This window comes from Pinus tabuliformis, chromosome 5_2 (assembly GCF_031772625.1).
Source record: "Pinus tabuliformis cultivar Carrire ecotype Pingquan chromosome 5_2, CPIR1, whole genome shotgun sequence".
NCBI lineage: Eukaryota > Viridiplantae > Streptophyta > Pinopsida > Pinales > Pinaceae > Pinus > Pinus tabuliformis.
Window position 1 is genome coordinate 99,364,882 of NC_142306.1, and position 14,851 is coordinate 99,379,732.

Below are 14,851 nucleotides of genomic sequence, written 5' to 3' on the forward strand. Positions count from 1 at the left end.
GCTGTCTCATCCATCAACATGTTGTCTCATCCATCATCTTGCTGCTCATTATGATGCATCTTCTATCATCGTGCAGCCCTATTCATATTCATGATGCTCTTTATTGAGATCACTACAGAGATGGTCTCTACATATTCTTCAAGCCTTGCAACTGTACCAGTTGAAGATCATGACATGAGACCATTCATTCTTGTCATTCTTTATTATCACTATGCTGAGGTCATGAAAGTGCATTTCTGTGGGATCATTGGCATCCTTCTCATCATAATTATGACGGGACTATGATTGTATCTAGAGAGTAGGCCGAGACAAAGAGTGTCACTTCAAGACTCTCGTCTTCACAAGTATGCCTGAGACTGTTATGTCTTCATGACAGCGTATCTCCATGACTGTGTACAAGGTATCTCCATGACAATGTATAAATGTCTTTATTGACTACGTGTAACTTTGGTTCCTCTTCATGACAGCAGATAACTGCAGCTACATGTCTTTACTTTGGTTCCATATACCTAACTGCGACTCTTCTATTAACTATGGCTACATGTCTTTACTGTGGTTCCATATACCTGACTACGGCTCTTCTATCCCTGTAGCTTCATATACCTTGGCTCTCTGCGGCTAAGTGTCTTCCTCACTGCGACTACTGCAGCCTTTGTTACCCTTACTGTGTCTTCATTACCATGACTGCAACTTCGTTACCCTTACTGCGGTTATGGACAGACTTCTCTGCAGCTGTGGTGCATATAGACTTCTCCATGACCGTTTCTAGGACTTCTGTGTTTTAGATCTAGGGCATCATTCGTACATAGGCCAGCATATCCTTTATGTGTCTCTCCTTCACCAAAAACCCAAGACGTGGAGAGGAGGAGATCACATGAAGAATGTCTCTCAAATGACTTCAATTCCTCACCTATTTATACTAAAACATAGATGATGAATAGACGTGACTATTGGGCTTTTGAGCCTACACAAGTTGTTGGTTGACTTGACAATTTGTCTTATAATATAAATAAATTCATAACTCCATGAATACTTATCGGAATCAATCCTGCACCTCTCAATGAGAGGGATCCAATAAAAATATCAGTTGTCATAAATAAGATGACCCACATGGAGTTTGGCCCTATTTGCCAATTTTAACATTGTGTGACTAGATTTGGTTATTTAATATGCCTAAAATTTATCAAAAGTAGAGGCTACAAAATTGTAACAAAAAACCAATTTTGGAATCTATTTTGAAGCAATTTCATTTTCCAAAACTCATGTTGTTGCACATTGGTTTGAAGACAATCTTCTTGGGCCAAAGAGGTTTCAACAAAGATCATTTGGAGGCACACATTTATTTTCATTTTATTTATTTAATTATAATTTATTTTGAGAGTTGTTTTCTAAATTTTGGTATTATGATTTTCATGTGCAAATCTAATTGGTTTTTGATGGAATTTTTGACAACATTTTTTGAAGAAAGTTGTTGAAGAGATGAGACCAATGAGTTGGAGCAATGAGGTTGATCCAACAAAAAAAAAGAAGGAATTTTAGCAGCCCCAAAATCAGAGAACAAATCTCCCTTCCAATAGCTTTCATTTCTGAAAATTATTGTAAATTACAAATATCAGTTTGGAGAATGAGGAAAGGGTTCCAGATCTGAAACCTTGGGAGAGATTATCTACAAAAAGAGGGATTTTTTGCACTACTATAGATAGCAGCAATTTTGTAGAGAATTAGCTAGTTTGGACCAGTTATAAAGAAATGTATTACAATTCAAAAAATTCATGATATCATGAAATTTTATGAAAAATTATGTGTTGAGAAGCTTTGATCATATCTTTAACTTTTGTACACTTTTTTTAGAGATAGAGGTTGACTAATGGTCTACATTTAATAAAAAATTGACACAATTCTTGATTCAAATAAGTATGTAGTTTTTGGGTTTTGCACTATTGTAAATTCATTTAATTATATGTTTATTTAAATCATTTGAAAGTAATCTTTTAATGATAGATCTAATTGATATCAAGTTAAATAATGAATTCGAATAGATAAGCATGGCATAATTGTTAACTATTTAGCAAATACATGTTAATTTTATCTTCGTTCTAATAATGATTGTTTTATGAGAACTATTTCCTTAATGCAATCATATTATTGAGTTTGAATTTATTTTATTTTAATTTGGATGTATGTGTAGCAGAGATATGATGACTATTCATTGGATAGTTGAATGTATATACCTGTTTGAATCAACAATAAGTCCTGGAACTATTTCCTTAGCTTACTAACTTCATTTTTATTCTAAATTCAATGTTGGTCCAAATCTCTTTTTACCTTGTTCTTGATTTAGAAAGGGACTAGTCCTTCTTTTAATTGAGAAAGATTTAGAATTTATTTTCTATTACTTGCATCTTAGAGTAGACTTTCATTTAGAATTAAATCTATTACATTGTATAAGTCTATTTACGCAATAGAAGTTTTAGGTGTGGCTTGATTGAGCCATTAAATTAGTGTGAGGACTGCCTTCTTGCATGTGCACTGCAAGAAGGTAAGTTTGATTTCCTCTTTATATTGGTAGATAATTAGAATATCACAAGTCGCCAAGAAGGGTGAGTGGGTAACTAGACCTAATAGAACCAGTTGGAGCCATCATTACAAACAGAAAAGAGTCTGATTTGGGACTCTAACCGGGTGATCTTCCTAAATGTTGATGAGGTCATTTTTTGCCATCAACATAGGGGTATGTGATAAAGTGGTATCAAAGCTTATTTTCAATCTAGTAAAAGGAAAAATAAAAATTTTGGGTACCCCGTAACCTTTGTAAGTGATTGAGGGAAATGGGTATGTTACAAAGTGGTATCAAAGCTTCCAAGTTCAACACTTCGAGTAGATGAGCTCTAAGATAGGTGAAATGAAAAGAAAAGGTGTTATGTTGAACGTTTGGAGATTAAATTTTGGAACTCTATGTTATTTGAAAGAATGATTGGTTGTTGGGTGCAAGTGTTTTCTATTTTTTCAATATCACTAGTGATTGTGTACACATGCATATGAGTTTATGTGAAATAATTTTGTTATATATATGAATACACTAATGTTACTTAAATATAGATTTGAGTCGATGCAACAAGATAAACATGGAGAATTCTAACTAGATTCCCTAAAGCATCCCAACAATATTGCAAAAGTTCATGACTGAATGATATAGTAAAAATTGCGAGAGGGAATCTCGTAACTTATTTCTTTCTAGTTTACACTTTTCTTAGATGTTTTGAGAAGTTGGCATAAGTTGATGAATAATAGCATAGGCATAATAAAATGCAAGAGATTAAATATTTTATAGATTCATGTCCATAAAATAGGTATTAAATAATGATAGGCAAGATGCATGTCTATCAAATAGGTATTAAATAATGATATTCTAGATGCATGAAGGTATGTTAAGTGCACACAGTAATGGATGTGTAGGAATAAAGACTTTTAGTACTTCGTTGTCATAACATGATTAAGATGAATAATAGTGGTTAATGATAAACATGTAACCAGGAGTAAGTTAACAACACAATTAGGAAGCCAATGAAAGTGTTGCATGTAGTCTTGGGGAACCAAGGCTATGGAAAATAAGGTGTTGATGAGAGCCTACAAAAGGTGAAATATATGCTTGTTGATATTCATGTTGTGAAAATGTGGTGAATTCATTAATATGAGATTTTTTATCAGTAAGTGGTCTTTTCCAAATGAGAGTTCTAAAAAACATTGATTATGATTATTGAAGTATTAATGGAATGCTTGATTAAGAGCATGATATGAGTATGTGCTAATGAGATTTCATGAAGAAATGAACATGTTTTAAGACAATTGTACTAATACCATGAGTGTTGAGATATCTTATATGCATAGGAGTGCAAGTGGGTGTTAATTATAGCATTGTGGTTGATGACTATGTGTTGATTGTAGATTATTTCATGGCTACTAACCTTGGTAAAAGGTTGATTTCAAAATTTGATGATGTTACTACTAGTAAAAGGTCGATTTCCAATCTTGTGATAACATTGTTATAAACATATTAATATGTATTCTTGATTCTTGGAACATGTGACCAGCATGAATTCTAGATGTGTGAACAGATGCGGATCAACATGTTTGGTAATAACATGGAAAGGTCACATCTTATTTGTGTATGTTGATGTAACTAAAAACTGGGTGTGTGTAACAGTACATAAGAAGACTCAATTACAGCAAGAAGTAAAAGCATGTGTAGTTGTATGGTGCAAGATAGCATGGACTAAGTCCATCGTAAACAAGAAAGTGGAAGATCCCTCCAAGAGTTATTTCAAGGGATGTTAAAATTTTAAGGTTGCAATAAAACCTTTGAAAATACTTGGTCTAATTGTGTGAGTGTGTGTCTATGTGTGGTGAAGGAAACATTAAACATTGGAATGCATGGGATTAAGATGTTGTGGGTTAATGAAAGTTTTATATGTTTTGTATTTTATTGATTAGCTTCATATTTTCTTTTTTTGTTTTGACTATTGACCTCGAGCATGGTCATGTTGTATGAGTTGTTATTATGGGTTGTTTTTGCAAGCTTTTTATCTTTCCTTGCCTCTTCTTTATTCTTGTCTTTTTGTTTTGGTCTTAGTGATTGTTGAGTATGGAGAAAGGAAAGAAGAGGACCTCTAGAGAAGATCTGAAGTAGAGCCCAACCAAAAGTGCAAGATCTTTCTTAAACCCTGTGCATAACATAAATGGTAGTCAAATGGTAGAATAAGATGATATAACAACTAATATGGACCCAAATGAGTCCACGTGAAATAAAATGAGAAGTAATGCAATAACCATAGAAATGGCACAAAAAGGGAAGTTCTCCTAAAATTTAATACGGCATGGTTGAGATATGTAAACCATAATGACACTATGTGGCTTGACAAGTCATTAGTTGAAAACCATCATAGTAGCATGGTAAGTGATAAATCTCTAAAAATGTGATCATTATGTGATGGCATGGGAGCAAAATTTGTATTTGCCATGATTGGGTAATGTAGCAAGGTTATTTAATGGGTTCCAGGTTGCATGGAACATCGTTGGGCGAGTGGGAAGGAATGGTCCATTGTTGATATTTAAGTTATATTTATGCTCTTAACAATTGTGGTGAGCATGCATGAAAAGGGAGAAAGGGTAAAAACGATAGCTTATGAACAACATGGATGAGGGCGTCATGAGTTAAATAAATTGTTGAATATTGTAATAGAAAAAGTATTAGCTGATAGCACTAATGATGGTAGTAAAAGGAAAGAAATTGGGGGATAATTCCTTTGGTTGAGTTTGGAAACTATTATTTGCAAATTAATGTATGCTCTACATGGATAATAGGATGTTTTTTAACCTTAAAACCGTGAATTAGCTATATTTCATGAACATGTAAATGATGAAATAAATTAAATGTTGTGATACAGGTGGCATGATGAAGTTATGAGCTTAGGAAGAATATTTCCAGGAAGGCATTACAGCCTGTGACACTTTGTTTAACTCATGGGAGCAAGGCATAACCCATACCTTGACAATAAGACTCCATGAGTAGTGTAGGGGAGCATTCCAAAATGTGACTTATCCTTAAGACTCCATGCACATGTCATTAGACCATGACAAATGGCTATTGGGTTTTAAGACTCTAATGACTACTGCCACACACATGAAATCCATTGGATAGGTAGAATGCACATAATGGTGATTTCCCAGGACTAAAAGGGTGAGTGGCTGATTAGAAGAGTATGTAGGAAATCCCTTGGACATGTATACTACCCAGAATGGAGGTTTCCTGGGCCCGGAAGGGTGAGTGACTAATGGAGACCCATGTAGGAAATCCTTTGGTTAGGTACAGTACCTGAAATGGGGGTTACCTAGGCCCATAAAGGTAAGTAGCTGGTGGGAGAAGAAATATACCTATGCTCACTAGGAGGTGAGCTTGATAAATCCATTGGGAGTTGTGTGAAAAGAATGTTTCAAGCAGTGTGGCCACCATCGAGTGTTGTCATTGGGGCTGAGAACCACTCAATGAGTTGGGTTTGAGGATGGAGCTATATGAAAATATTGTGCGGGGAAGTGTGACTACCACTCAGTGTTGCCTTAGGGCTAAAAACCACATGGTGAGCTAGAGTTGAGGATGGAGCTGGCTTAAAACTATGTGGAGCAAACACAACATTGATTGTTTACTTCAACTGATAAACCACTTAATGCAATAGAAAATAAGAAGTTATAGAGATAAGTATTCATTTTCAGTTTAAAGAAATTTTGTTAATATTATGCTTTAAATTGGTTTAAAGTTTTGATTCATAATGACTTGAGTTATGTTTTAATATAATTATGCTATGTTCTAAAATGATTTAAAACTTTATTATCATCTCTTATGACATGTGTTTCTGATGTATGACAATTAGTAAACTTCCCAACACATGTATATGAGTTTGATTGCAAGGTAAGCATCATCAGCTTAATGACATCAGTGTATGCAGCAACATAATGGAGCTTAAGACTTCATAAACTTGGTCATTTTGGTGACATTAGAACCCTTTGATATATATTGGTTTCCATGAGGTGTGTCATGACACGTGTGTTTTCAACATCATAATGGAGCTTAATACTTCATAAACTTGGTCATTTTGGTGACATTAGAACCCTTTGATATACATTGGTTTCCATGAGGTGTGCCATGACACGTGTGTTGTGTTATTAAATAAAGGCATAGGAATGTCTTGGCTAAGATAATTCTTCATCTAATAGGAAGCCTTCTGAAGGGATGGATTGCCCGAGGGACTGAGGAAGCAAAGAAGTGGATTCCTAAAATTGGAAGGTGAGTGACTACATGGAAGAAGAAATGGATTTCCTAAGTGACTAATGAAGTACAGAAAGGGATGTTGGAACTCAAAAGATGAATTGGTTTTCATAGAATCATGTGCATATCAATTGGGCTCAAGAATGCATTGAGTGTGTCTTGGAAATCAATGAGCTTTCCTGAAGGAAGATTGAGCATAGTGATGGCATGGATGGACATTAGAGGTGGATCATGCTCCAGAATTGAGTAATTGAATAGGTAAATGTGCAATGGAAACACTTTGGACCCAATGAAACCACCTAGGAGATGGCTAAGAAAAATAAGGGTGTTGTACCCATCTTTTGTTGTTAAATAATTGTATATAAGAGTTATTTATAAAGCTCAGTTTTGTTTTAGTATTATGCTTCTAAGAACACTAAGGACGGTGTTCCCCTTATCGGGGTCGAGTTTGTAACACCCTTGATATACTCCCCTTAATTTTTGTAATGTAATTGTGCTTTGATTATGAATGATTGCAAATTATTTGAATGGCCTGAAGAGTCAGACCACGGATCCATGATCTAAGGGGGGGAAGGAAGAAGAACATGAGAGGTGTTAGTTGGATCCACTACTTAATCAAATTTGCAAATAACAAGAAACATCTTGAAGAATGTTCCTAATAGACACACGAAAATTGATAAAAATGCTTTCAAATAGCAAGTGGGGGTTTGCTTTTTGTTAAATGAAAGAAGTTTGAGGAGAGAATTGGGTTTTGTTGGGAAATAATCCAAACTTGTGAGCATGATTACCAATAGAGATTTCTTGAAAAATACCCTTGTATCATGGATCTGACTCAGGGGTGACTATTGAAAGAAATACAAGTTGTAGCTAGTCTATTACTTAGGTGGAAAATCGAAATCCCACCTTCATTTTTAGCCATTGTTATGTCTCATATAAGTTTTATTAATTGAGATCTATTAATACAATTATTATTTCTTTATTTAAATTAATATATATCTCTATGATAATTTTGCATAGTTGTAGGAAATTGTTGCATGGAATCAATAGGAAAAATTCCTTAACTGTTTTATGGATTATATTGAAATTATACCTTGAGGCTACAAGAAACATGTCTTGATTTTTATGTGCAAGTTAATGTTGCATGTGGACATGCAAGGCTTTGTGATTACAATTGCTCACATTCCTGCTATAACTTTGTTGAAAATGTAACTAATATCAGTCTTCATAATTGTTGTTTACCTCATGAAATGATGTAATTTTTATATATTTGAAAAGAAAATTACTGTAAAAGATCAAAGAACAATTATTTTTATAAGAATGGGTTTCATTCTCATTTGATTATATTTCTAGGTCTAAGAACCCATTGTGTCCTTCTGTTAGTCCCTATAATATTCCCCTTATTTTAATTGTTAGTGTAGCCCCCTATTGTTGTTGTTGTGCCCATGCATCCCCCATGTTGTTATTTTTGTGCCGTATAGAATCCCACTATTGTTAATGGTGTGCCCTTACATTTTTATTGTTATGTAGGCTCTAACTATATTGTGACCCCTTAGACTCCTATATATACAAAGGAGGTTTTATCTTTTGAATCATCAAAGAATTGTTAATTTATGTAATGTAAAGGAGGTTTACCCCTTGAAGTGGATAATATTTAAGTTGTTGATTTATCTTTTCTTCTACTTTGTGAGTTGGTTACATAACATTTGGTATCATAGCTTTGGATTCTAGGGTTTCGATTCTTGAAATAGGTCATCTTTGAATTATCATTATAGTTTTTTTTCTACAAAGCTTAAGAAGCTTAAATTGAAACCGTGTAGAACAAAAATATTGATGAACTCTTTGTGTGAATTTTAGATCTTGGTTCTTTATACTTTCGGAGATATGATCTGAGGAAGTTAGGGTTTCTGCAGACTCCATAATTCCATCTCAAACAGGTGCCCTAGGAAAACTCATCATAAATTTCTCTCCAAATGTCAGATTTGAATTTCGTAAAAGGTGACTAAAATTTCATGGACTTTAGTTTTTCTTGTATCATTTTCAGGGTTGAAGGTCTAACAGTGACACATGGCGCTCCATATAATTTTGATCAACTGAACCAGACTATAATCAAGTCATCGTGGGAGATTGTGCATAAATCATTCTTGAAGAATCCAATCTTGGTTTGACTTGTGGAGTTGGAAAGAAGACTCAGAGGGATACCAAAGGATGAAATTTCATACCATGGAGATCCAAAATTACAAAGATACAACAATTTCAATATTGATCTCCTAAAAAGCATGAAAAATATGTGTATTTTTTTTTAATTTGCATAAATTTTGTTTGAAAAATCAGTTTGAAGTGATTCAAAGGGCATAGGGAAGCACAAATATAATTGTTTGATTCTGAAATGCCTCAAAAAAATGGACACACCTAGTAAGCAACCAGAAATATCTACCACGACACATGAAGAAGAGGAAGAAACCCAACATGATATATCAAAATTACATGACCAAGTGCAACAAATTTCGCTCTCGCAAAGAGTAACCAAAAATGAAATGGAAGCTACCATGGATGGTTTTAGGAATGTTTTAAAATCATACATGGAAGGTTTGAAGGATGGATTAAAAGCATACATGGAAGTTATGAAGGATGGACTAAAAGCGTACATGGAAGGTTTGAAGGAAGGTTTGACAAAGTTGCTACAAGAAATGCTTCCTAATGGCGAAAAGTTATTCTGTGAAACTCATGATGAGAATAAAAGGAATTTTCATCGTGATTTCAGAGACTATAACTTTGGATTGAATACCCACCATATTCCAAATATTTATATGAGGAAGTTTGATGGTAAGGATCCAATAACATGGATAGTAAAGATGGAAAAATATTTTGATCTACACGATGTGCAACACACACAAAAGGCATGCATTGCATATTTATATTTAGAACCCAATCATTTTGTATGGTATTGATGGATTTGTTCTCGTAAATCACTTGTCACTTTCTCAATGTTTATAGAAGAAATGATAGCACATTATGAGAATACAAAGAGCAACACCTTCTTTAGCTAGTTGATAAATCTCAAACAAAAGGGTTCAATGGCATAGCACATTCAAGACATCTAAAAATTGAATATCAGGGTAACCGATATTCTAGAGGAGCATAGGATTAATGTCTTCATAGTGAATTTGAAGGATAACATCCAACATGAGGTTATCCTTTGGGAACCTGATTCATTGGAGAATGAATTCAGGGTGGCAAGAAAAGTTGAAAGTAGAATTATGGCAACAAGGAAGCCTACCACTCACAACTATAAAGATGGAAGTGTTGTCGCTCCTAGCCTTACACAACCTGTTGTCTCTCCCAAAGACAGCCTTGGATTGCCTACAAGGCTAGTTCTTGGGCGCATATAAATTGGATGTATCTATTATTATCCTCATGAAACCGAAGGCATCATATGCATCTTCTACACATAGTAATTACAAATATACAAATATACACATAACAACATGGGTTGGTTCCTTCATCCAGGGATATAAGCCATGTACTTCTGGTATCCTTTCACATATAAAACTCACAAGAATAAGGCAAAAACAAGAGGAGGCCGAGTAATCAAGGACTTACAGTTTAATCAGATTTTGCAGAATAATGAAAGAAGAGAAAGGGAATAATAACTCATCACATAGAGCTTGAAACATCAAGAGTTCTATACTTATCCGAGTTAAAGATAGACATGTGGATGTAAGAAGAGCCGATGTTATGATTTCAGGAAGCACACATTTAAAGATATAATCTCAGACTTGGATACAGGCATATGTATTAACTAGTTAAAACCAATGAATCTGTAAGAATATAAGAGATATTTCTGGAAACAATTGCTTGAAATCAGAGAGGAAGTACGAACATAATGGAAGTTTAATAGAGAAACAACATACTTTAATAATCGAACATCGGAATCACCACTGTTTCATATATTAAGAAAGATGTAGATCTGGAATCCATACAACTTCAGAAGCACACACAGGTTTTTCCTAGAATTTAGAACATTTCTTCAATGTTTCTTCCTCCCTTTTATAATGAGAGGGAGGGTAAGAAAATTAGTTACAGAAATATCTTCATGTGGAAATTTACAGTTGTCAGTATGAATGGTTGTCTCAGCGTAAATATTCTAACTATTACACTAGGGAGATTCCTTTCTTGAAAGAAAAACAGAATAACAATACAGTGATCAAAACAACAAAACGGAATTAATCTGTTATCACTAAACAAATTTCAAAGGAAAAGGGTAAGGTAAGAAAGATTTGGTCTTGGTTATTCTCATGCTCCTTTCATGCATAAGAATCACTTGGCAAACTCAAGGTCAGCATACCTAAAAGTTCTTTGAAGGCTCAAGCAAGGCAAGTAAGGTAATCCTAAATTTTGATATGAATTACCTTTGTGAAGTTTTCCTTGAAAATTGGTGCCTCTGCATAGTTTCAAGGCAGATGAGAAGGACATTTCAAGATAAAAAGCTCAAGACAGTCGAATTTGGCATGTAAGCTGTGTTTTTGAAATTACACAGCAGTTTCGTAGCGCGCTACGAAACTGCTGTAGGTGATGTTTTTTACAGGCATATTTCTCTGTTTTAAGTAGTCAACTTCCAGGAGGTATTTAGAGCAGCTGAAAGAATATTTTCGAAAATTGAAAGAGGTTTTTATTCCTAACATACTGAACTAGAAAAACCTCTTTCAGTTTCTTCAAATTGATTATGAGCTGGGAGAAACGAGTGACTAAAAGTTGCGCTACGAAACTGCTGTAGGTGCAGTTTTTAATTTCCTGTTTTACACATCTTCTTCAAAGATAGATTCTGGGCGGTAGGGAAGGTGTTTCAAAAAACCAAGAGAGGCTTTTGTTAAGCACGGATTGGTTCACAAAAACCTCCTTCAGTTTTTCCAAATACGTTTTCTGTGAGAAATTATGAGCTCTGTCCCAAGACATATTTTTCAGCCAGAACAGCAGTTTCGTAGCAGCTGAAGCTAAATAATCCAATCTCAGTCACTAGTTTTGAACTGCAAGTGGAAATGTTGAAAAGGGAATATCTTCAAGGGATCCTTCAAAATTATCAATCTTCAGCAAAGTTAATACAGGTGGAGAGCATATATTTTGACAATGGATATGTTTGGGCCAATAGCTGATAATGCAGGTGGAATTGTGGAAATGAGTCAACAGCCTGAAAGTGTAAGAGAAATTACAGATCTTCTTGATGCAGTCGGGAACACCACAAAAGCAACCACCAAAGGCTTTGCAATTGGATCTGCTGCATTAGTTTCTTTTCTTTTATTCAGTGCCTATATGAAGTATCAGCTTATGCTCATCAACCATTTACGCAGGTTGATATAGCTATTCCAGAGGTATTTCTTGGAGGTCTATTGGGATCGATGCTTATTTTCCTATTCAGTGCATGGGCATGTTATGCAGTTGGTCGAACAGCCCAGGAAGTTGTTAAGGAAATGCGGAGGCACTTTATAGATTGACCTGGCATAATGACAAATCAAGAGAAGCCAGGTTATGCGCGTTGTGTTGCAATAGTAGCAACTGCTTCACTTCGGGAGATGATAAAGCCTGGTGCTTTAGCAGTTGTATCTCCTGTTTTAATTGGTGTCTCATTTAAGATTCTGGGTCAGTATACAGATCAGCCTTTACTTGGTGCCAAAGTTGTTGCTTCAATGCTAATGTTTGCAACGGTCTCTGGTATTCTCATGGCCTTGTTTTTGTATACTGCTGGAGGTGCTTGGGATAATGAAAATTGAAGATCTGAAGGCACAGCAGGTCAAAAGGAGTTTTTGCAATCAGATGCCTGGGCAGTAAATATCTCAGGGAAAAGACAAGCTGTTTAAAAAATTCAGCAGTTTCGTAGCGCGCTACGAAACTGCTGTAGGTGTTGTTTTTTAACGCAGACAAACAGTTTGATAAGATGATCGGAAATTTTCAAAGGAAACACCTAAGGGACATATAAGAGACCAAATGAAGCTATCATAGCCATTCAGATGATGACAGGTGTACCTTTAAAAAAGTGAAATGTTTTGACTCAAGTTTAAAAGTTTTGTTATAAAGTCACTTTATACCGGTCATTAGGGTTTGGAAGGAGTTGCATACGATGAGTTTTGGCTTGCACACCTGTCCATTAATGAAGCCTCCAACACATCAGGAACATGGTGGTGCTCTATATTTTTGGGTTATTAAAGAGACTTAAAGTACATGCTGCTGCATATTCGAAGTGATGGGGGACCAGAACCGAAAAGTAAGGGATATTCTCAGCCAACACGGAGCAGATTAAAGCCTTCAGTATCCAAAGCCAACATGGGGCATTAACTGCTCATCTCATGCCATCTCAGCCAAACGAAAAGGAAACCAGGTGTCAAAGCTGCAAGGAGGAATCATTCTACGAAGGATATAGAGTTAGAGTTATAATTAAATTAGAACTCTTTAGAACTTCAGTTAGTGGTTATTGTATTAAATAGTTTGTTGCAAAGCAGAAAGGTGTCATTAGTGGCAGTCATCGAGCTCCCCTCATGCTGAAGGAGGAAGCTCCAAGTAGTTAGAGTTATGTTTCTATATATAGCTGAATCATCTATGTAATGAGGGTTGGATATTTGAGAAAACAGAGTATTGTTTTGGCTTGTGTAAAAACTCAGTTTCAGTAATACAATTGACTGCTTTTCTTCTCAGGATTCATACAGTGTTTCAATGCTCAAGATATGTGGTTTTGCTTTATCCTTAATGTTTTTACAGTTGTATAAATACACAATCACTCAGAATTCACTTTGCTGCTCTGATTTCCTGTGTGTATTTGTAAGCTGAGGTTTCTATGAGATGTGTTTTGAGTATTTAAACATCACATGCCCTGACTTCTATGTATGAGTAGTGTTATAGTTTACTGAAGGATGATTAACTCCATAAGCCCAATGGAAGTCTTTGTAATGTCTGTCCAGCCAACATATTTGTTAAATTCACTTTGCAAGAGTTAGCCATCTCATCAATAGTCAAAATCAATAACCTTTTGAGAGAGCCCTCTCAGGCTAAGGAGGCTAAGCCTTAGTCAAAAGATTGGTCTGAAACAGTTACACAGAGTCTACCTGGTCAGCAGCCTTCCAGTGCTTGATTTTGTGATAACATTTTGGTGCGTCTGCCGGGAGCCTGAAGATTATTCATTCCCGAAATCAAGAGGCTGAACTTCTGAAGGTAGCAGGAGCTCAGAAAACTTTTTGAGGCTGCAAATCTACCTTGGCGACTCCATTGTTGAAGAATTCAAAATTCATAGATTCATGGTGATTCCACTGGAGTTATGAAGGACTCAGATGCTACCATTCTCATTTCAAGAGCTTCTTAGAGTTAAACATGAGGATGTTTGCATTATGTTATTCTATGATTCATTTCAAGGGAAATGTAAACAGTGGATTGAAAGCTTTCCTGCCAAATCCATTAAGTCATTTGAAGACTTTTGGCTTATGTTTTTGGAAGAATGGATAGATAGATCAGATGTGGTGGCAAAATCTCCTTCAATTCAAGGTTTCAAACAATGGAATAATGATCATAGTAATGGAGAAACAGATGAAAGCATTTTCTGGGTGAAAGCATTTCTGGGTGAAAGCATTTTCCAACTCTTCCTAGGTAGTGATGGAGGCATTGGGTAGATCTTTGAACCGTTTTCTGGCTTCTCCCTCGAGACTTTGTACAAAAAGTCTCATGACCACATCCAACTGATCCACATCTAGGATGTGAGGAAAATAATTGAAGGCTTCAATGTGACTCTTTGTTGTGTTATCGTCTTCCCCATTGAACCTAGGCAACTGCTTTAGGTGGTTTTGGGGCATTGCACTCAGAGGCTGAGGTAAATTAATATGTGCATATTTATTTAGCAAAAACCCTGGTAGAGCCATATGGAGTGGTGGAGGGGGATTAAAATTTTCTTGAGGAACTAGGGTCAAGACCATAGTGGTTGGAGGAGAAGAAGGGTATCTCAATGCCTTAGGAGTAAGTCCTGAGTAGTGAGCAACAGTGGGTTGAGCATTGGAG

At 35.5% G+C, this 14,851-nt stretch overlaps 1 pseudogene; it reads left to right on the forward strand.

Annotated features, from left to right (window-relative positions):
* The window catches only part of LOC149157704 (pyrophosphate-energized membrane proton pump 2 pseudogene), a 66,637-nt pseudogene extending 54,052 nt beyond the window's left edge, over positions 1-12,585 (forward strand).
* Positions 12,586-14,851: the final 2,266 nt, after the last annotated feature.